General features: G+C 41.3%; 1 protein-coding gene across 6 annotated transcripts in view; it reads left to right on the top strand.

The window, feature by feature from the left end:
- Nucleotides 1-10321: 10321 nt before the first annotated feature.
- The window catches only part of GLCE (glucuronic acid epimerase), a 127305-nt gene continuing 113996 nt past the window's right edge, over nt 10322-23630 (top strand). For 4 of the 6 annotated variants that reach the window (XM_063640200.1, XM_055277976.2, XM_055277975.2 and 1 more), the window contains exon 1: nt 10368-10554. The gene's annotated coding sequence lies outside the window, so the exon portion shown is untranslated. Of the gene's footprint in view, nt 10555-23630 lie in introns of all 6 variants that reach the window. The other 2 variants (XM_063640197.1, XM_063640199.1) reach the window with 2 other exon arrangements.

Below are 23630 nucleotides of genomic sequence, written 5' to 3'. Positions count from 1 at the left end.
ACTGATTAATGCCAGAATAAGCTGACTGCTGTGACAAACAACCCCACGTCTCAGTAGCTTAATACAGTAACAGGTTTATTTCTCATATCAGTCCAAGAGTTCGACAGTCTACCACAAGATGATTCGTGGACATGCTCCTTCCATCCAGTGGGCCCTCCATCTTCTAGGACCTTGGAATCCTTAACTGGTTCCTTTGTATCTAGCCAGCGAGTGGATGAGAGAGGCAAGACAGCAAAGGAGATATCAGGAGATTTTTTAGGGGCTGACCAAGAAGTGGTATTCATTGCTCTGACTTCATCATCACTGGTTAAAACTAGTACCTAACCTCACCTAGAAAATGAAGTCTTCCTGAGTGCCAGGAGAAAATGAAAAAATCTGGTGTACAAGTAGCATTGCCTCTGCTGTGCAGTGGAACATCTGTTTTCTAAGTGCTATCTCTTTCCAACCCAGCCTACTTCTCCCCCTCCAGCTTATCATTCAGTCCAAAGTCTGGAAATGACTGGACTCCCGAGAAGACATTTCAGAAGTGACAGAAAATGGGGACCAGGGTTTTTGCCTTCCTACCACCTGAGCAGAAGGTGGATCCCAGGGGGAAGCCCCCCCCGCCCCAGGGAGAACCTCAAGCCCTACACAATCTTGCAAATTGGGATCTTTTTGACAAGCTACAGCCTTTCATTTCTTCCAAAAAATATTCTTTTTCCTCTCCTAGGGACTTGTTCAGAGAGGAGATACTCAAGTGACAGGTGCTTTGCAAATATCTAGATGGAGGGGGAAAATGGCATGAGAAAAAATTTAGACAAAACAATGTAGATCACCATGGAAACAATCTTTAGAACACACTGAGGAAAAGAAATCATTGTTAACATGGTTCATATTTTGCAGAGATGTCCAATCACCAAATTCAATTTTAGACCTTTCAATCATGCTGCTTTCTAAATGCCAGGGTTGTTATGACCACAGAACATGCTGATTTTCTGGGATCCCTCTTCTTACTCAACTAATAACCTTTAACGAAGATAAAGCCTTAATTAAGGCAACTTACTGTTTCCCCGTTGTTTAATTTGAAATCAGTGAAAGGTCAAGTTACCATTAACACAGTGAGTTTACTAAGCTATTTTAGAAGAATTTTTATTCTGACAGCAGAAGCTTATAAGAATATGGTAAAAATATTTAGTTGAAATGTGAACAAGGAAAATAGGAGGTTTGTCTTTCGTATGGCATGGTAAGAAAAAGAGAAACCATTCTTAGTTACTCAAAAGCAGTTTTTCTTAGAATTTTCTGCCCTAATATATGTGAAAAAGCCTACAGGTATGGATGACTGTTGGTCAATAATAATGATTCAGTATGGCCATTTAAACAAAACCTTTGGGTGTTGCTAATGAACAGTTTGTTCTAGGGGCTTCTAAAGAAATGTCAGAAGAAAAGCAGTGGCTTTTGCAAGTGAGACCTCAGAGATGGAGGGTCACCACCATCTAGATGCTGGGCTTCCACCTTGCAGGCACAGAAATGTAGTGTCTGCCCATGGTTATCTGCCCACAGTCTCATGGGGCTTCATCCCTGTTCATTCTCCAGGTTCCCAGTCTTTCTGGGGAAAAGTTTCTCTCCCTCTCTCTCTCATTATACACTTTGAAAGCAAGGATATCTTTCTCATTGGAAGGCAAGGCCAGAGTTTTATCGGATAATCCCAGGATAGAAAGTTACAAACCATGCATTCTGAGGCCTTTTGGAAAGTTTATATGTATGGTGTATATGTTAGAGACAGGGTCTCACTTTGTCACCCAGGTTGGAGTGCAGTGGCACAATCATAGCTCACTGCAGCCTTGAACTCCTGTGATCCTCCCCCCTCAGCCTCCTCAGTAGCTGGAATTGCAGATATGAACCACCACCTTCGGCTTGGAAAATGGATTTGTGCTCTGTTCTCTATTTTCCTTGGCCTTAGTCTTCTCAGTACATGATATGTGTGGGCTGAGGGAGAAAAGAGCCAGTGTGCTTATGTGAAATAGAAGGCAAGTCTTGATAAAATTATGAGCTCTATTTCTTCCTTTCTCTCATTTCTTCCTACAAATATTTGATGAGCACGTACTATGTATTAGGTATTCTCTCTGGTGCCACTAGTATTTCTTTTGTGTGCATCTTTTCCCTCTCCGTAGCTTTTCTTCTTCCTACTTTAGGTATCATATTTCCTCCTGTCCTCCACTTCCCTGTGACCTCAAAACCTATTCTCTGGAAAGTTGAGCTGTGAGTTGTTTGCACTTTGGTGCAAATGTAAGTTGTTTTAATTTAATCTTCTGTTGTTGTATCAAATGATTCCCTGTTCAAGAAATTTTAGACATCAGTTTGCAAGCAGGGGAGATATTTTCAAAGTAGAAGCCCTTCTCCAAAACCTCAGAGTCACACCATCTGTTGACCACCTACTTGGAATATGCATGAGATTGGTCCTTTCCTTGGCTTTCTTGTATAATCAGAAGAGATAATGGAATTGATCAACTCCAGAAAAACATGCCAACATTGCTATTAGGATAAAGTCCCAAAGCCTTTTCCATAGCACACAAGACCCTGAATAATCCTGCCTCCTACCTAACTCTTTAGACTCTTTCTTTGTCATTGGAGGAAAGCCACATTGGAATTTTGTCAGATCTTTGATCAAAATACCATCTAATCTTAGCATGCTTCTGCTCGGAGTGTTCTGCTTGTCAACCTCCTTCACCATGCTAACTCCTACTCCTGCTTCACGTCTCATCTTGGATGTTACTTCTTCTGACAAGCATTCACTGACTCCCAGAAACCTAATGAGACTGGGATTAGGCCCCCGATACATGATCTGATAGCATCAATAATTTTATTATTTTTCCTTTTTTTAAAAAATTATACTTTAAGTTCTGGGATGCATGTGCAGAACGTGCAGGTTTGTTACACAGGTATACACGTGCCATGGTGGTTTGCTGCACCCATCAACCCGTCATCTACATTAGGTATTTCTCCTAATGCTATCCCTCCCCTAGCCCCCCACCCCCCGACAGGCCCTGGTGTGTGATGTTCCCCTCCCTGTGTCCATGTGTTCTCATTGTTCAACTCCCACTTATGAGTGAGAACCTGCAGTGTTTGGTTTTCTGTTCTTGCGTTAGTTTGCTGAGAATGATGGCTTCCAGCTTCATCCATGTCTCTGCCAAGGACATGAACTCATCCTTTTTAATGGCTACATAGTATCCCATGGTGTATATGTGCCACATTTTCTTTATCCAGTCTATCATTGATGGGCATTTGAGCACCAGTAATTTTCATAGCACTTCTCATAGTTGTGCTTAGTTATTTATTTCACAGAAGTATACTTCATTTAGTCTTCACACTGTCTTGTCTATTATTTTGTATCAAACATCTATCAGAGTGCTGGGCTCATAGTAAATATCTGTGGAATGTATACATAACCAATCTTGAATACTAAATCTCTAAGTCAAAACTTCATCAAGAGTCCCCTTGCAGTTTGGTAATAAGCTGATTAGCTCTGCCTTGCTGAGTGGTCACCTACTGTGAAGGTAATTCCATCTTGGACAGAATTTGTACTTGGGTTGTGCCCTCATTGTCTCATGTCTAGGATTTCCCCACTTCAGCTCGTGAGATCATATCAGATTAATCTTCCCCTAACCTCTGGTTTGACCAGGTCATTCTTCTGCTCAAAAGCCTCTGATGGATTGGAGTTGGCTACAGAATAAAGTTCAGACTCCACCTGGCCTTCTTTAAGCCCTTTTGTATGTCGATCCTGACCTCTATTTCTATATTAACTTCCTTTCTAAGATGAATTCTTCCTTCCACCAGACATTTTTACTCACTGACTTTAAGCTTTTGTTTACATTATTTTCTCTACCCAGAAGCACCTCCTATCCTTCTGTTTATAAAATTCATATTCCATCTTCTGAGAGAACAACTCATATTCTGAGAGAACAACTCATATTCCATCTTCTCTGTGCAATAGTCTCAGGCCACTAGTGTTAGGACTCTTTCAGGTGCAAGTGGTGAGACTGATCTCAAATTGCTCTAAGTAAAAAAGAGAACTTACTGTTAATACATGCAAGGTACTGTGTATTTCGAATTTTTCCTTTAGTCTGCACGAGTTCTCCCCCACCCCCACAAAGGAAAATGGAGATATTTTACCTATTCCTATGATAACAGTATCTCAGTTTTCCTTTGTGGAACCACTCACATCTCATGCTCCATTCATGCAGTTCCATGAGGCTGACCCCACCCATGGGCTCCAGGAGTGGAAGTTTTTTCTGTCTCTGGGGGAAGTCCTCTCTCCATCTGCTTCCTTCTTCCTACAGCTTCTGGCAAGATCTGTAGCTTATACTTGCATTCTTACACGTAGGAGTCATCCAATAAGTATTTGTTCATTATATTTCAGAATGAGGGGTTGAGAGAAGGGTGGAAGACTCAGATTTTCTCTGGGATTGTGTGGTTCAAAAACTTAAATTTGCCCTACTGCTAAAGGAAATTGAAGGTCAACACCTCTGTGTTACGGCATTTGAATCATGGAGATCCAAATGTGTCTCAAATATATTTTCTTAGCTATAAGTTAACTCCTCGTCAATTTGGAAATCATTCAGCTCTTTGTATGTATGGCCCATCTGTATGGCTCTTATATATGTAAAATGAAGTTATACAGGCAATGTACATAACTCAGCCAGCTTGTCTCCTTTTTATGGAGATTTTCCTCATTTTTAATTTAATAAAGAAATCATTCTTTCACTGAATTTTAATTCACAATGATAAGACTTCAGAAATATAGTATTATATTCAGAAATAATTTCAATCTTCTTGCTGTCAAACACCTCTTGCTCTTACATGGGCACTTTAATGTTGTCAGGATGTAAATTCTATTTTGACAGAGTCCTTATAGATGGAATTTTCAACTTTTTATTCTTAGCTAATATGGATGGGTAAGAGGATGTTTGAGTTTTCTCCTCTGTTTTCATAAAAACATACTTTCCCACAAGACTAGATGAAAATAGTCTGGTTGTGAAGCATTCTAAGCTTTGGAGAGAGAAAGTTTTCTCTGCTCCTCAAGACCTACTGTTAACTATCTCCAAATGGCTCCGTGGTTATTGTTATCTCTAATTGCTGTGATGCTTTGAAGAGTCTGAAGGCACTGGAATCATTGTTTCCACCAAGAAATGGTTTCTTCTACTTACTTTTGGAGCAGTTCCACTTGAGTTTCCGCTGTAAAGAGTTATGGCTACAGGGCCATTCTCCTTTGCTCTTTACATAATGTTTAGGGCCTGATAATTAGAAGGATGTTAAGTTTTTACCTCTTTTGTCCAGGAGTAAGAGTAGACTGAACTATGCTCAACACTTGTATTAGCTATCTATTGCTATGTAAAAAGTGATCCCAACATGAAGTAGCTTCATAATAAACGTGTTCAACAATAAACTTGTATTATCTCACACATTTTCTGTGTGGAATCTGGGAGAGGTTTAGCTGGGTCATTCTGGCTCAGGATGTCTCATGAAGTTATGTCAAGGTGTTGGTCTGGGGCTGTAGTCATCCGAAGGCTTTGCTGGGGCTGGACTGGGGTTTTCAAGATGGCTCATTCACATGGGTATTGGCTGGAAGCCTAAGTTTCTTGCTCACGGAGACCCTTGCTTGAAGGCATGGCAGCTGGCTTCCTCCAGAATGAGTGATCAAAGAGAGGGACCAAGGAAGAAGCTACAATGCCTCTTATGGCCTTGTCTCAAAAGCAGTCACTTTGTCCATATTCTACTTGCTAGAAGTGAGTCACTAGGTGTAGCCCATACTCAGGGGGAGGGGAATTGAGGCCTACTTTTTGAGAGATGGTATATCAAATAATTTGGGGACATATTTTTAAACTGCCACTGTTCTTTTGATTTCCCTCCTTTATGATTGGCTATCTGCAAAACACAAACAGATGAACAAACCAACCAAGGTCAGGGGTTTAGTCTGGAGCCAGCAAATAGACAGATAAGTACTGTTCCCTCAGTCTTGGGGTAATTTACACAGAATTTCATACTTCCAACCTAACAAAATAGGTGGTCCCCAAAGCTCTAAAAAGATGAAGTGGAAATTCGGTCTGAGAGCGCCAGATTTTCAAACAATACTGTCTTCTGTGCCCTTGTGAATATGCAGTGGCCAGGAGGTAGCTTTACTCGGGGAGTGCTACTGGGTACCTGATGTGAGGTCTGAAGGGGTACAGTCACCTCCAGGTGGACACATTTCTTGGCTTAATGGACTCCTCAGATGTAGGAGCACAGCTGGGGAAGAGCCTGAGCAGAGCCTTTAAAGGGAAGCCCTGCCTGTCTGCATCTAAAGGTGGTAGCAGCAGAGCCACTGAATTTCAGAATGGGACACCAGGAAGGCTTCTGAACACGGACAGAACTGCTTGGCTGTACTCACTTAGACTAATAGGTCAGAATGCAGGCAGCAGATGGTAAGACCTAAGTAAGAAGCTAGCTAGTTCTGTTCTGCAGGTTGGCAAAGGCCACTCACAGATGGCGACAGTGAGGCTACAAGTAGATCCCAGTTCTGGGATCAAGCAAGTGCCAAAGCCTCACACTAAAATTATCTGCAGCACCGCTGAGAGACGTGCAGGATCCATAGACAGAATTCTAGGCTTGGATAGCTAAAACAGAGACCACAGTGGTTCTGGCCCCTTGGTGGCTCTAAGTGCACAACATGAGCAAGGGAGCACTTGGTACCAGATGGAGAGGTTTCGGGAACAGAGCATGACTGTCAGACCACAGAGTGAAACATCGCACCATAAAGACAGATGGCGAGAGGGGTGCCCCCCTCTGTGGCAGCTCACTGCCTTTTGAGTACTCTTACTGCCTGTGTACCCTTCACATGGGCCTCTCCAAAAGCTTCTACTTCCAAAGCATTTTTATCTAGAAGTCAAATGTAAGTGTTTCAAGCTTGATTCCAGGCTGAGAGCACTTCATAGCTTTTCTATTTTCTCACATTTAGAGACTACCAGGTTTCTGATGCACTAATTAATAAGGGAATCATAGAATGGTGTAATTTATGAAATTGAGCATTGGAGAAAAGGATAGAGTCTTTCCAGTACATTCTTGCTATTAAGACACCCGTGCAAGGTCAGAGGGGGTGGCAAACATAGAAAATGCACATATTTATACTACAAGATATAGATCAACTCTACATGTCATTACCCTACCAAGAAATTCAGTGGCTCTGCTCCTACCACCTTTAGATGCAGACAGGCAGGGCTTCCCTTTAAAGGCTCTGCTCTGGCTCTTCCCCAGCTGTGCTCCTACATCTGAGGAGGCCATTAAGCCAAAAATGTGTCCACCTGGAGGTGACTGTACCCCTTCAGACCTCACATCAGGTACCCAGGAGCCAGTATTCCCTGCCCAAATGGCCCTGAGCCACTTCCAGAGCCTGCATAGGCTTCTCCCCTAGATCCTGAGATATGCACCCCTGGACCTGTGGAATAGCCAAGAAATGACTGTTTTGGAGGGGAGAAAGCGAAGACAGAGCTTGGACATGTGGGCTAGTGTGTCCATGGAGTGGAGGGTACCTGGCACTGTAGGGCTGAAGGGGCCACGGGAAGCAAAGGGTAAAGGCTGCTCCATATGGGGAGCAGCTCTCTCTGACCTGCCTTGTTCCAGCAAGGAGCTCTGAGAAGTCTCAGAATTCTCAATTCAAACTGGGTCTTCCAAGTTGTTATGAAAGTATATTTGTCAAGGTGAAAGGATATAATGCTTTTAGTACTCCATTTGTTAGCTTTTTAACTTTTACATATTTAGACATTTGGTATGTGGGTCTCCATGTGTAGCCCTCTCATGGTCCCTACAAATATTAAAATTGGTCCCGGCTCCCCACTTAATATGGAATTCAAGTCAGATTGGCTTGGCCTGATTTTTAAGGCCTTTTACTATTTGATTTTTCTCTAATCTTACCTCCCCCTACTCTTCTGCAGGAATCTTCTATCTGTCAAACCTGTCGACCTACAGCCCAGGCTCAGCCCACATCCTTTCCTCTGCGCTCAGGTTCACATTATTTTTCTCCTCTGAAAGGCCTCCGTTTCTGCCTTGCATTTATATGGCCAACGTAGTGTTTCATTATGACCCAGCTCAAGTCTCACAGCTATGTCTCCTCCTCTGGACTCTTCTAACAGCTTTTGTCTCAGCCACTTATTGACACTCAAAGTGTGCAACTGTGTGTGGCCATTTTTCATATTATGCACAAGGTGTGGCTATAAGATAAGGAGACATAAATATGCAAGTTTTCAAACCAGGACAAGGGACAGGGGGAAAAAAAAAGAAGAGTTGCCAAAGAATCAGGAGAATGTAGTTAGGCAGCTACTAAGGGAAGAGATGTCAGCATTGTCAATAAGCTGAGAGAGGTCACGAGAAAGATACCCCAAAATAGACCATTCTTCTAGGAGGAAAGAGGTCTTTTGTAACCATTGAGAGAATAGCAGATTGTGTGACCAAAAGCAACACTGTAGTGGGAAAAATAAGAGATGAGAAAGTGGAGACAGCAAACATACTTACATTTATTTATTTAGAGACAGGGCCTCAATCTGTGGCCCAGGCTGGAGTGCAGTGGCTTGGTCACAGTACACTGCAGCCTCAACCGCCCAAACTCAAGCGATCATCCCATCTCAGCACCCCGCCTCCCCCACTGCGAATAGCTGGGACTATAGGTGTGTGCCACCACACCCGGCTAATTTTTGATTTTTATTTTTTGCAGATACGGGAGTCTCATTATGTTCCCAGACTGGTTTCAAACTCCTGGCCTCAAGCAATCCTCCCACCTTGGCCTCCCAAGGTGCTGGGATTACAGGCATGAGCCACAGTGCCCAGCAGCAAATATAATGTTTTTCAAGAAGTGTGATTCCTATTAGAAAGGAGAAGGCAGTTTGGGTGGAAGAGATTGGGTGGCTTTGTTCTGTTCAAAGGATGGGAGAGACTATGTTTGTGGGAGAAAGATTTAGGTTAGAGGAAGAAATTAATAATGGGGAAAGAAAAAACAGCTGAATAAAATCTGGGAATGGCTGGGATCCAGGGCACAGGTGCAAGATTTAACCTTGAGGAGAAAGGGCACTTCTTGCTGTGGGTAAGGGAGTGAAGAGGGTAAGATGAATGAAGGTACAGGATAGGCATAATAATGAAGAGACTGGATTTAAGTGTGAAGCCACTGGCTCCCATTATAGAGGAAAGGCTAGGAAAGCCGAATTTTCTGGGGCCAGGTCCAGATTTCATATATTTAAGTATAACAGTCTTAATTCATTCCTTTCACATTATTCGGTGCCCTGGGTGTGCCAAATACTACTAGGCACTGGGGTCTAGACTTTTCATGTAATTTTGGAATTTGTTATGTTGGTAACTCGAGATTTGCATATATTTAAATGTAACAGTCTTAATTCATTCCTTTCACATTATTCAGAGCCCTGGGTGTGCCAAATACTACTGGGCACTGGGGTCTATAAAGGTACGACTTTTCATTAATTTTGGACTTTGTTATGTTGGTAACTCGAGATTTGCATATATTTAAGTGTAACAGTCTTAATTCATTCCTTTCACATTATTCAGAGCCCTGGGTGTGCCAAATACTACTGGGCACTGGGGTCTATAAAGGTACGACTTTTCATTAATTTTGGACTTTGTTATGTTGGTAACTCGAGATTTGCTTTTCACTCTTCTGGAAGGCTGTACGTAGAAATAAATACAGTCATCAGACGAGTCCTTTGTCAGACCAGATGTCCTGGGTTGGGGTTTGGAAAACACGGGCATCTTAACAATGGTGCCCTGTTTGAGGTGGAGAGGGAGGAGAGGCCCAAATCGGGGAAAGGAATTAAATGGAGGTTTAGACGCGGGTAACCGGAGTGGGTGGGCCTTCAACCTGGAAGATGGGAATCCCCTGCGCACTTCGGGCAGCGCTGTAACCAAGGGTAACCGCACCTCGGTTTACAACGGTGTGAAGACCAGCCTCTTCCCCAAACCAGGTGTATCTACGGCGGCCTAGCAGGACCACAGACAAGCCAGGCACGTCACGTCATTCGAGCTACCTTGCCGCGAACGTCCACTGCCTCCTACTACCTCTGGTCACTACTACCTTCGCTCACAGTTTATTAAGGAAGAGCGGAGAAGAGGAGGGGCGGAGAAGGGGCGGGGCGGAGAAGGGGCGGGGCGGAGAAGGGGCGGGGCGGAGAAGGGGCGGGGCGGAGAAGGGGCGGGGAGAATCACCTTTCCTATTTTACAATTGGTCGTAGTGGACTCCGAGTCCTCCCGCCCATCCTGCCGCCGACAGGCTGCCAGGACTGTCACTCGAGGAGCTGCCGCTACCGCCCCCACCCCCGCCGTGGCCCCGCCCCTTGCCGTGGCTGGGATCTCGCGGGAAGAGCTGCGGGCACGGCGGTGGCTGGGTCTCCCGGCTGCGCGCGGAGCGGGAGGGCTGTCCTCACACAAGCGCTTCCTTGCCGAGAGGCTGGAGCTGCGGCACCGCAGGCCTGAGCCACCCCTTCTCTGCTGTCTCCTTCTCTTCCTCAGGGCTCCCGTGTCTGCTCGCCCTCCGACGCTGCTCAGGTTAGAAAGCCCGGAGCGCGTCTCGGCTGAGGAGCGGTCGGGGAGCGGGGACACTGAGCAGCCGGAGCAGGCGGGCTCCTGACGGGGGCGGCTCCGGGGGCTGCGCGGCGCTGCCTGGTGGGCGCGAGGCTTGGCGGGGTTTGGGAGTGCGGGGGGCGAGGAGGCGGTGCAGTGGGATCCGGGCGCGGGCGCCCAAGGGCGGTGTAGCGGGTGCCGGAGCTCCCGAGGTGAGGGGGCTATGTATTAGGGATCCTGGGGGCTCTTCCGGCTTGGGGTGGGGGTGGGTGGCGGCACACGGGGTCCTAGGTCTTTGACGTCGAGGGAGATTTATCAGGGTCTTGAGCTTCTTTGAGGTGGTGTAGCGGGGTTCCGGGACAAGGGGTCTTTTTATCCGGGTCCCGAGCTCTTTGGGGCAGAGAATGCAGTTTAGCAAGGTTTACACCGGTGTAAACCTTGTCTCTGGAGGCAGATCATCGGGGTCTTGGGGGTTCTTTGAGCGGGCGTGGGCGTCCGTTTCGCATTGCTGGGATGAAGAAGCAGTGTGTCCGGGTTCTGGGGAGAGGGATCTGTTCATCGGTGTCTCCGGGTGAGAGAGCGATGTATCCGTTCCGCTGGGGCCGGGGCCGCCTTGGGGGGTTGTTGGGGGCTGAGGGTGTACAGCGGCGACCAGCGTCTGTGCCGGGGTTTCTGCTTTGCCCAGAGCGGGGCGGTAACTTGGCATGGTCTCCAGTCTTTTGGGGGCGACGGGGCGAGTTAGCTGACCCCCGGGCAATCTCTCGGGGTGGGCGCGGCTCCGCGGGCGCTGGGTCCGCTGAGGGCGGGAGAGGGCTTTAGTGCTACCGTGCAGGCTGGGCAGCATCCTGAAACGTTTTTGTTCAGGTCTCCTTCTCTCTGGATGAGATTTACTCAGTGCTTAGTTGGAGGATTGATCGATGTTGTTGCCTAGTTGAAGAAGCAGCGCGTTTGTTCTGCAGTTTTCTTTTCTCTGCCCCGGGATCCCTGTGGGGGCGCGCTGGTCTCGCTGGAGCTCCGGGAGCTAGAGTGGCAGCACCTTAGGTGGGCGTTTGGTCTGCAGGTTCTTTAGGAGGCCGGTGTCCGCAGGTTGAGCGTGGATACAGCTCCTGAGCAACTGGAATCTGTTGAAGGTGGGGAAGACAGTGATTTTGGCTTGCTTTCCTAGGTGGTGGTCTGCTTTGCTCATCCTGCATTATTAGATCTGTTCTGAAGTCTTGCCTGAGTGAGTGTTAGGCAGAGTCGGATAGTGCTGGGAAGCGTGTTCTGTCTGGCTTCTTTCTGTCCTTTGAAAAGCATTTGTAGAGAGGGATAACGTCAAATTCAGCCTCTAGAAAACAATGGAATTTGAAATCCCAAAGCTAGAACTCTGCAAAAGCGTTTTCTGTGACCTGTAAGGATGGTTAATCGAGTTCTTTTAGAGAATTCTGCTTAACAGTTTCATTGTATTGTAAAAGTGTATTTAGCCTTGGATATTACAGAGGTTTTGGTAACTAGCATAGGCGTAGGTGGGATTTAAATAAAATGACCTGTATGTGTGTGTATTGGTTAAAAAAAAAAAAAAAAAAAAAACAGCGTATAGGTCAGAAAGCCTGTGTGTTTGCCTGACATTTATTTTGGTTAATTACTCTATCACAGAGGCCTGTATATGAAATTTAATGTGGCAGGCAGTGAAGTCCTTACCCAGAGCTATTCTGTAGATATGTAATCTGGGGTTCACAGGCAAATTTGAGTATACCAAAGCAAATAATTTTGCCTGCCTTAGTCTTTTTCTTCGTGTCAGTTTTTTTTTCTTGTTTTTTGGTTTGTTTCTTTTGAAACAGAGACTTATTCTGCCTTCCAGGCTGGATTGTAGCATCGCTACCATGGCTCACTGCAGCCTCGACCTCCAAAGCTCAAGCAGTCCTCCCGGTTCAGCTTCCCATCCCCACCCCCAGTAGAGTAGCTGGAACTACATACATGTGCCACCACGCCTCACTAATTTTATTTATTTATTTATTCAATTAATTAAAGACAAGGTCTTGCGCTGTTGCCCAGTCTGGTCTTGAACTCCAGGCCTCAAGTGATCCTTCAGCCTCAGCCTCCCAAAGTACTGGGATTTAGAGGCGTGAGTCACCATGCCAGGCCTCTTAGATACGATTTTTTTAAAAGATGTCATTTCTTCTGATCTTAGAACCAGACAGATTAGGGATAATGTACTTAATTTTGGAATTTTACATCATTTTGAAGAACAAAGGAATCCCGCACAGCAATATTTAACACTTTGAAGAGGTTAACATAAGTTTTGTTGTTGTTGTTATTCAGACCAAAATACCTGGTTGACATTTACAGCTATCACAACTGATTGCTTAAGCAGTTATTTGTTTGGAATGACAGCCCCCAAACCTGTAAGCAGATCTTATTTTTCCTATTTTTGAGAGAAAGACAAAGAACAAATTAAGCAGGTTTCAGAAACTTTTTTTTTTTTTTCTAAAAAGCAGCTTTCATCATTTCTAAGTAAGGCATAGACTGATAAGTCAACACATATTTGATTATCTGCTAGGTGTCACAGCTCTGGAGGTACACTGATTAAAGCTGTCATGTGACTTTTCCCTTTAAGTCCAGAGAGAGGAAGAAAACAAATAGTTAAAAACTGTGGTACTGCTAAGGAAGAAATACACAAGGTACTTGTAAGATTCAGCTCTCTTTTTTTTAGTAACCCCTGAATGATGATACAATTGATGTATGTTGTGATAATCAGAAACCAAGCAAAATAGTTAACTGCCTTCTGAATTATTAAAGAAAGATTAAATTACAATCAGTAGAGTTTTAGGTGTTAAATGTATGTTGACTCTTTGTAGATGCTTGTGCTACGTAAGCATACAAAAGTCTATAAGGATACACATCAGACTTAACCATGTTTGGATTCTTCAGGAGGGAATTGCAGAGGCATAGAAGAGAGCGGTTTAATTTTATAGTTTTATATTACTTGAATCTATTTCAACGAGCAGACATTACTTTTAAGTACAAGTTAGAGAAACCCCAAAATTAAAACATTTCAGTTACTATGCAAATGGTGAAATGTACAGTATTTATAAGGCTTTTGTCAGTGTTGCCTCTTGCACCCGTGTATACTAATGAAGGAAAAGGGTATTTCAAGTATCTGAAAATTATAAGGGTGTGCAGGGTGGGGTGGGTAGCACAACAAAATAAGAAAAGACATAGACCTAAGTAAAATGTTAAAACATGTTAAGGTTGTTGGATATTTAATTATATAAATAAATTAATTTTAGGACTTTCTTTTATCAAATTTAATTGTTTCCTGAGTTTGAAAAAGGAAGTTTTTAGATTTCCTAGAGGAGAATAGGGTGGGGGAATAGGTATTCTTATTGTGGTACAGACTTCAGGAAATTTCTTTTTGTCAAACATATACACATCTGATGATATATTTTGCTTGTGAAGCATATGAACCATACAAGTAATTTTATAGTTTCATTATTACATTGCTGAAAATGACAGTACCAAAGTGTCTTTTGAATTATCATTGAGAGTTCTAGAATCATAAATATGATATACTAAAGCAGTTTCTAGAAAGGAAATCATAAGACATGAATTCCAGTCTTCACTGTGCTACTCATGGTGTGTCCTTGGATAATTCCTTAATCTTTCAGGGCCCCAGTTTTCATATATACATACATGAATTATACTTACATACATTTTACATATAATACATACTTTTGCTTTAATATATACATATATGACATATGTGTAGTTATATACATATGTCATGTATATAATATGTATAATATATAAAATATGTGTATAAAAAGATATACATATACACATACGTATAGTTTTTATGTTGCAAGTCTGAAGTATTATATGTGCAAAAAGGAAGAGATACCTTAAGAGTAGCTAGTTCTCAGGATACAACTAGTTCCACGTAATTTTTACATATTATACCTAATTTTAGAAGCCTCTTCTTTTTAAAGATACATGGCAAGTATTTAATTCCAGAATATAGATTCATGAAGGTGAATGATTTTCTTTGGATAATTTAGCTTTATCTGTTAAAGCATTATTATTTTTAGTTCCGATCCCTGGTTCTGTGGTAGATTATCTATATAATAATATGTCCTTACTTAACTCTGGATATAGAATGAGGTCTCTAGTTGTTGCCTCCAGACTTGACCCCCTTTAATCCATCCTTACTTTACTGCCCAGGTGATTTTTCTGAAGTGCAAATCTATTCATTGCTTCTTTTCTTGTTTCTTTTCTCTTTTCTTTCTTTCTCTCTTTCTTAGAAATGTTACTGAGATTTATTTCTTTATCTTTCAACTTTTCTTTTAAGTTCAGGGGCACATGTGCAGAATGGGCAGGTTTGTGACACAGGTAAACATGTGCCATGGTGATTTACTGCACAGATCATCCCGTCACCCAGGTATAAAGCCCAGCATCCATTAGCTCTTCTTCTCTTCCTGATGCTCTCTCTCCCTGCCCTTCTTTCTTAAAGCCCATACTTTATCAGCCCAACTCTCTATCGTTACAAGGCCTTTCATCATCTGGCTAATCTTATGCATTTCCCCCACCATAAATCTAAAGCTGCACTTGTACTAATACGAGCAGTTTACTGAATGAGCCATACTGTTTCCTGACTCAGAGCCTTCACATATGTTCTCTCCACTGTTTAGAATGTCTTTCCTTCTCTTGTCTTGCTGGCAAAGTCTACTGATTTTTTAAGATACAACGTAAGCACTGTCTGCTTTTTTTTAGCTCTTTTTTAGTTACCGTTTTTTCTTTTTTTTCTTTCTTTACTGTCTGCTTTTTAAGTCTTCTGGTCCTCCCTCTTCCCAACTCTAGGTGTTATATACTCACTGTGTCATGTTCATTCATTCTCTTGTGTCTACTAATGTGTTGTAATTATGTCTCTCTTTCCTCCTGGACTCAAAGGCAGGTTTATATTTGTCTTATTACTTTTTGACTTCCTGTTGCTTGTTTACACATAGTTGGCTATCATTACATGGTTGAACTCTCAATACCAAGATTGATGTGTTCATGATGTCAGAAATGAGTTAAACTCAAATCTCAGTCTTGTCCTGTTTTCCTAAAATTTGGGGGTTTCTAAAGTATCTTATTCTCTCTTGCCCTGTGACCATAAGCTGATATGAGAATGGTAGTTCTTAGCTTTGTGTTTAAGAAATAAGACTTCTCCCACTTTAAGAGGTGATGGTTACACTGTTAAACTTGCAGAAAAGTCTTGTAGAATTTTGAGGCAACTATTCATCCTTATCTCTAAAATTGCTAGGAGAGATATTAACTAGTTTGGATGTTTTAAATCTTGGACATCATTATTTGGTAGATAGCTTACCTTGGCTGCTTTTTACTTGGAAAATGATAGTAGCTGATGTATGCAGGTTTTTATATAGGCTTTAATAATTGCTTTACATACATTGCCATTAATTTTCAAAATAAATCCTAAACATTTAATAATTTGCTCAGCATCATTATCTACTAAGATGCAGACTATGACTACATGTAGGTCTGACTGTCTCCAGACTCTATGCTTTTTCTAATACTATACTGTTTTCTGAATATGACTGCTTATTCAGTGTTTAAAATTATTAACAGATATTTAATTCATTTTGTAAATTGAAGAAGTAGGTTGTAAGGTTTGTCCATTCAGTTCTTCCAAAAAAGCTAAAGTAGACAATTTGAGATTGATTGGACTTTAGAGACCATTTAATCCAACTCCTTCCTTTAGCATATGAGGAAGCACATATGCAAGAGTGGTGGAATGGTGTGCTGAAGATCACACAGTTAGTTGGTCTATAAGATTTTATTTGTTAAGCTGGTTGTGAACACTGGTGTTATAAAACTATTACTTGAGGCCAGGCACGGTGGCTCACGCCTCTAATCCCAGCACTTTGGGAGGCCGAGGCGGGCGGATTACCTGAAGTCAGGAGTTCAAGACCAGCCTGGCTAACATGGTGAAACCCCGTCTCTACTAAAAATACAAAAATTAGCCGGGCGTGGTGGCACACGCCTGTAATCCCAGCTATTCCAGAGGCTGAAGCAGGAAAATTGCTTGAGCCTGGGAGACGGAGGTTGCAGTGAGCCGAGATTGTCCAGCCTGGTCGACAGACCTGGACTGTCTCAAAAAAAAAAAAAAGGTTGGGTGCGATGGCTCACACTTGTGATCCCAGCACTTTGGGAGGCTCAGGCGGGTGGATCACCTGAGGTCAGGAGTTCGAGGCTAGCCTGGCCAACATGGTGAAACCCTGTCTCTACTAAAAATACAAAAATTAGCCAGGCATGGTGGTGTGCACCTGTAATCCCAGCTACTCAGGAGAATTGCTTGAACCCGGGATGCACAGGTTGCAATGAGCTGAGATTGTGCCACTGCACTCCAGCCTGGGTGACATAGCAAGACTCGTCTCAAAAACAAAACAAAACAAAACAAAAACTATTGCTTGAAAGGGATACCAGATGCCTGATTTTCCCCCTCAAGGGGAAGAAACAAAAGCCTAGAATGACTTTTTATGAAAGTAATGTTGAGGATCTGAGAGTCTTAAGGACAATCAGAGAAAATCCTGACTTTGGATCATGCATGACACATGGAGACACACCAGTGCCTGAAGCACGTGGTTCCCTAATCTTGGCTCCTTTCCTTCCTCTTTTTCTTTCTTAAAATTTGTCCACAGTTTACTGATCTTATGCCTGTTGAGTTGTTATTAGCATCAGTCTTACCAGTTATCATTTAAGTGCCAACCATGGGCTAACTAATAGGAATACAGAAATGCATAAAATCTAGTCACTGCCATGAAGAAGCTTGGTCTGTTTGGGAGCGGAAGGCAGTTTATATCTAATTGCAAGGTAGTATATAAAGATAACCATGAGTAGTATAACTTTAGCAGCTCAGAAGATTAGATAAATGTGGGCTGGGCTAGTGGTTACAGAAATTTCTATATAGAAAAGTTTCTACTTAAGTCTTTAAGTGAAGAGTTGGAATGGTGTGGAAGGAGAAAAAGACTTGGGAAAAGTTTTTTTTTGTTTTTTTCTTAATCTCAGTTTTTACTAATCTTACCTTGCTTACTTTCCTTCAGCCATACTCCTCACTGTTTCATAAGGTCTTTAACATGTTCTTTCAGATATCCAAATGTCTCCCTCCCTCACTTCAGGTCTTAATTAAAGTATTATCCTTTATCTGAGAACTTTACTGGTCACCTTGTTTAAAATGACAATATCTCTTCCACACATACTCTTCCTATCCTTCTTGCCTGCTTTGTTTCTTTTTTGGGCTTTTCACTATCCAACATACTCTAGATTTTTCTTGTCTTTCTGCCCCTACTAAAAAAAGTGTAAGAGCTGGACACGGTGATGCGTGCCTCTACCTGGGAGGCTGAGGTTGGAGGATTGCTTGAGCCCAGGAGTTTGAGATCAGCTTGGGCAAAAAAGTAAGACCCTGTCTCAAAAAAAAGAGTTAAATTAAATGAAAAATTAAAAAACATAAGACCCTCCAGGATAGGGATTTTTACCCATTTTAGTCAATATTATATCCCCAACATACAGAACAGTGCCTTTTACAAAGTAGGTGCTCAAATTTTTGTTGAATTAATAAGACAGTGGAACTTTAAAGCAGGAGCTTAAAAGATCATTTGATCTAAGCCTCTCATCTCTTCTTTTCTTTCTTGCTGGCAGGCATGGAGGAAGAGGAACTTTCCATTCCATCTATTCCTTTTTTTTTTTTGAGACGTAGTTTCTCTTCTGTTGCATAGGCTGGAGTGCAATGGCCTGATCTGGCTCGCCGCAACCTCCACCTCCCGAGTTCAAGCGATTCTCCTGCCTCAGCCTCCTGAGTAGCTGGGATTACAGGCATGTGCTACCATGCTCGGCTAATTTTGTATTTTGAGTAGAGGTGGGATTTCTCCATGTTGGTCAGGCTGGTCTCAAACTCCCGACCTCAGGTGATCCACCTGCCTTGGCCTCCCAAAGTGCTTGGATTACAGGCGTGAGCCACTGCGCCTGGCCCATCCATTCTATTTTTTAAAAAAATTGATAGGACTTGAAGAAAAAAAATATATACAATAAAGTACACAAATCGTAAGTATACAGCTCAATGAGTTACATATGTAAACATGTAACCAACAATCAGATCAAGATAGAGAACATTTCCAGGACCTTGAAAGCTTCCCTCCTGTTCTCTCTTAGTCATTGCTTAACAAAAGTTACCACTTTTCTGATACCCATCACTATAGATTAGTTGTGTTTATTCCTGAAATTCATGTAAGTGGAATCAAATCATTCTTTTATGTCTAATTTCTTGTGTTGAACATTACATCTGTGAGATCCATGTTTTTTGAGTTAGTGGTAGTAATTCTTTTTCATTGCTCTGTATTATTTCATTGTACGAGTATCTATTTGCGTCTTCTGTTGACAGACATCTGGGCTGTTTCCAGTGTTTAGTTCTTAGAAACAAGGCTACCATAAACAATTTTGTGCATGTGTTTTGGTGGCCATAAAAATTCGTCTTTTGGCAAAGCACTTCATTTAAATATATAATAAAACATATCTCCACATATATACACATATACACACATAATTCTTTTTTTTAATTATACTTTAAGTTCTGGGGTACGTATGCACAACATGCAGGTTTGTTACATATGTATACATGTGCCATGTTGGTGTGCTGCACCCATAACTCGTCATTTACATTAGGTATATCTCCTAATGCTATCCCTCCTCCCAGCCCACGACAGGCCCGGGTGTGTGATGTTCCCCTTCCTGTGTCCAAGTGTTCTCATTGTTCAATTCTCACCTATGAATAATACCATGTGGTGTTTGGTTTTTTGTCCCTGCGATAGTTTGCTGAGAATGATGGTTTCCAGCTTCATCCATGTCCCTACAAAGGACATGAACTCATCCTTTTTTATTGCTGCATAGTGTTCCATGGTGTGTATGTGCCACATTTTCTTAATCCGGTCTATCACTGATGGACATTTGGGTTGGTTCCAAGTCTTTGCTATTGTGAAGAGTGCCGCAATAAACATACGTACACACATAATTCTTAAGCTCACGTGGTTCCTATCACATGCTAGATGATCATTAAATGATTAAAGATGAGTTAACTAATCTTTTATTATAAGATTATTTCAAATGTATTAAAATAATTTTTTCTCTCTGCTAATAACATTTATGAAAATCTTAGTACATAATCTTTCTCCATACCTGATTTGTTTAAATAATAGGAATAAAAACATTCAGTCAAAAGATAAGAACTTAAAAAAATTAGACATTGCCATATTGCTTTCTAGAAAGATGCTAATTTATATGCCAATATGAAACATTAGTTTTAAAAAAACTTTTGCAATTTGATAAGCAAAATATCTTACTTAATTTGTATTTCTTTGGTTATAAGTGAAGTTAAAACATTGTAAATTGTTTCATAAACAATTAGATGTTAAAATATTCATAACAAAACAATTTTTAAAAGAATGCCTCAGATGTTGTCTTGTAAAATATATTTTAACTAGAATTAATGTTCTTTATTGTAGTTTCTCCTTTTAATAGATAAATTTTGAATAGTTATTACAAAAACATAACAAAATTCAGAGACAGAAACAGTTGTCCCAGAGGCAGCCATTGTTAACAGTTTTTTATGTATACTTCTAAAGATATTATAGACTATGCATGTATATGTATATGTTTATAAATATATGTATATGTATATGTGTGTAAGTGTATGTATATATATTTGTGTGTGTGCATGCATATGTGTAATGTGTGTGTATATATGCCAAAACATTAGATGAATTATGGAAACCATTCATTAAAATACTTTCTGGTTTGGATGTGTTACTGTGTACTGTTTTGTGTATTAAAAATTAGAAAGGGTCTAGCTATGATTCGTATCTGGCTACCGGCCCAGAAGGAAGAAAAGCAGGGTCTGGCAGCATTTGGCAGTAATTTTCTACAAGACAAGTGGCTTTAGCTCTCCTTAATATTGGATCAGTTCTTTGACAATAGCACTTCTGTTTATAGTACTGATTCTGTAGTACTGTTCCAAAGTGAAAAGCCAAGTGTTTGAAAATTAGACAGATGATACCTGAAAGAAGCTCTTTAAATGTACGAAAGCTATTTGGAGGTATTTAGAAGAATGTTTAGGGGAAAGATACTTTATTCTTAAGCATTTTAGGATTCATTTGCTTGACAGTTACAGTTTTTGCAGAATTCCTATGACTACTGTTTAACAGTGAAAATTTGAGTTTGAATAATTGCAAATAAAATTCTTCATTTACTTAAACTTTTATTTACCTAATTTAAAAACCAATCAGCCTTAATATAAACATATTTTAAAAATATTTTAAGACACTTTTTCATGATAATATGTAGTAGTAATTTGTCTCATACATAAAAGATATTTCTGAGCTTGACTTGAATGTCACTGTTAAATAAATGATTTGAGCAACAAGAGTCAGAAATTTTAATTGGATTCTGCAGGATTTTAATGGTTTAGAGAAAAGATATTTGCTTTTGGGATAGATTCTTTTTTCTTTTTTTTTTTTTTTTTTGAGATGAAGTCTCGCACTGTCGCCCGGGCTGGAGTGCAATGGCATGATCTTGGCTCACTGCAACCTCGGCCTCCCAGGTTCAAGCAATTCTCTTGCCTTAGCCTCCTGAGTAGCTGGGATTACAGGTGCCTGCCACCATGCCCGGCCAACGTTTTGTATTTTTAGTAGAGACGGGGTTTCGCTATGTTGGCCAGGCTGGTCGCGAACTCCTGACCTCGTGATCCACCCACCTTGAACTCCCAAAGTGCTGGGATTACAGGCATGAGCCACCGTGCCCGGCTCTGGGATAGATTCTTTTTAAGGCCCTTATTTCAAAAACTAAAATTTGGGAATGACTATTGTTTACTGAAAACTAACTCACTGTTGTAGCCCAGGATAAGTTAGTGGTATTATAAGAGTTCCTGTTTACTGGAATTCATGTCTCCTACTGAGGATAGATTATAAAGCTCTAAGGGCCACTGAAAGAATTTACACCTAATTGTGATTGGTAATATTTGGGGAATTTGAAGAAAGAATTTGTCAGAGGGAAGAGATCATCTTGATTTTTTTTTTTTTTTTTTTTTGAGACAGACTCTCGCTCTGTCGCCCAGGCTGGAGTGCAGTGGCGCGATCTTGGCTCACTGCGAGCTCCGCCTCCTGGGTTCACGTCATTCTCCTGCCTCAGCTTCTCCGAGTAGCTGGGACTACAGGCGCCCGCCACCACACCCGGCTAATTTTTTTGTATTTTTAGTAGAGACGGGGTTTCACCGTGGTCTCGATCTCCTGACCTCGTGATCTGCCCACCTCAGCCTCCCAAAGTGCTGGATTTTTAAAAAATGTTCAATTTTGAAATATATCTTTATAGGAGAATTGCAAAGATAGTACAGAAGATTTCCGTGTGCCATATACCCTTCACTCAGCTTTCTCTAATATTCACATCTTATATAATCATGTTGTATTGATCAAAACTAAGAAATTCATACTGATTTTTTAAAAGGGAATTCAATTCACCTTTTTTTTTGAAGACCTATTATGTATAAAAGTATTTTGGCTGATGAAGTGTGTACAATATGGGAAAACAAGTAAAGGTTACAGATAATAATAGACTGATATCAGAGCTTGGTATCATTCCTTGAACAAATTCTTTTTTTTAAAAATTTTGTTATTATTATACTTTAAGTTTTAGGGTACATATGCACAACGTGCAGGTTTGTTACATATGTATACATGTGCCATGTTGGTGTGCTGCACCCATTAGCTCGTCATTTAGCATTAGGTACATCTCCTAATGCTATCTCTCCCCCCTCCCCCCACCCCACAACAGTCCCTGGTGTGTGATGTTCCCCTTCCTGTGTCCATGTGTTCTCATTGTTCAATTCCCACCTATGAGTGAGAACATGTGGTGTTTGGTTTTTTTCTCCTTGCGATAATTTGCTAAGAATGATGGTTTCCAGTTTCATCCATGTCTCTACAAAGGACATGAACTCATCATTTTTTATGGCTGCATAGTATTCCATGGTGTATATGTGCCACATTTTCTTAATCCAGTCTATCATTGTTGGACATTTAGGTTGGTTCCAAGTCTTTGCTATTGTGAATAGTGCCTCTATAAACATACGTGTGCATGTGTCTTTATAGCAGCATGATTTATAATCCTTTGGGTATATACCCAGTAATGGGATGACTGGCTCAAATGGTATTTCTAGTTCTAGATCCCTGAGGAATCGCCACACTGACTTCCACAATGGTTGAACTAGTTTACAGTCCCACCAACAGTGTAAAAGTGTTCCTGTTTCTCCACATCCTCTCCAGCACCTGTTGTTTCCTGACTTTTTAATGATGGCCATTCTAACTGGTGTGAGATGGTATCTCATTGTGGTTTTGATTTGCATTTCTCTGATGGCCAGTGATGATGAGCATTTTTGCATGTGTTTTTTGGCTGCATAAATGTCTTCTTTTGAGAAGTGTCTGTGCATATCCTTCGCCCACTTTTTGATGGGAGAACAAATTCTTAAACAGATTTTCGAACACGTGTTTGTCGGTACTTACAAAAGAAGGCACTGATCACTAGGAGCCAGCATGGGTTCACAAAGAACAAGTAATGACACCTAGATTCACTTCTTTTTTTTATAGGGTAAGTGAACTATTAATAGTAGATATATCAGAAGATACTCTGGCCATAATATATATAGAATTATTGCTACATTTATTGGATTTTAAATTACGTGCTGGACACTGGATTAAATGCTTTTACATAGGTTGTCTCATTAAGTTATTGTTTTACAGATGAGGAAAGGGACCCTCAAGGTTATACATATAGCATTTGACATCCTCTTATGATATCTTTTTAGACTAGATAGAAAATGTGGTCCGAATAGTTACATAGGTAGGTGGATTAGTAATTGCTTAAATGGCCATATCCAGAGCTTGAAGATTACTGGGCTGGTGTTAAAATTAAACTGCAGTACATTCTTAGTGGTGTGCCTCAAGAAGCTATCATGTCCTATTTAAGATTTTTATCAGTTACTCTTAAAA

Source organism: Symphalangus syndactylus, chromosome 5 (assembly GCF_028878055.3).
Source record: "Symphalangus syndactylus isolate Jambi chromosome 5, NHGRI_mSymSyn1-v2.1_pri, whole genome shotgun sequence".
In the NCBI taxonomy this organism is placed as follows: domain Eukaryota; kingdom Metazoa; phylum Chordata; class Mammalia; order Primates; family Hylobatidae; genus Symphalangus; species Symphalangus syndactylus.
Note: the sequence above shows the minus strand (reverse complement) of the source record. Positions and strands in the feature narration are given on the sequence as shown.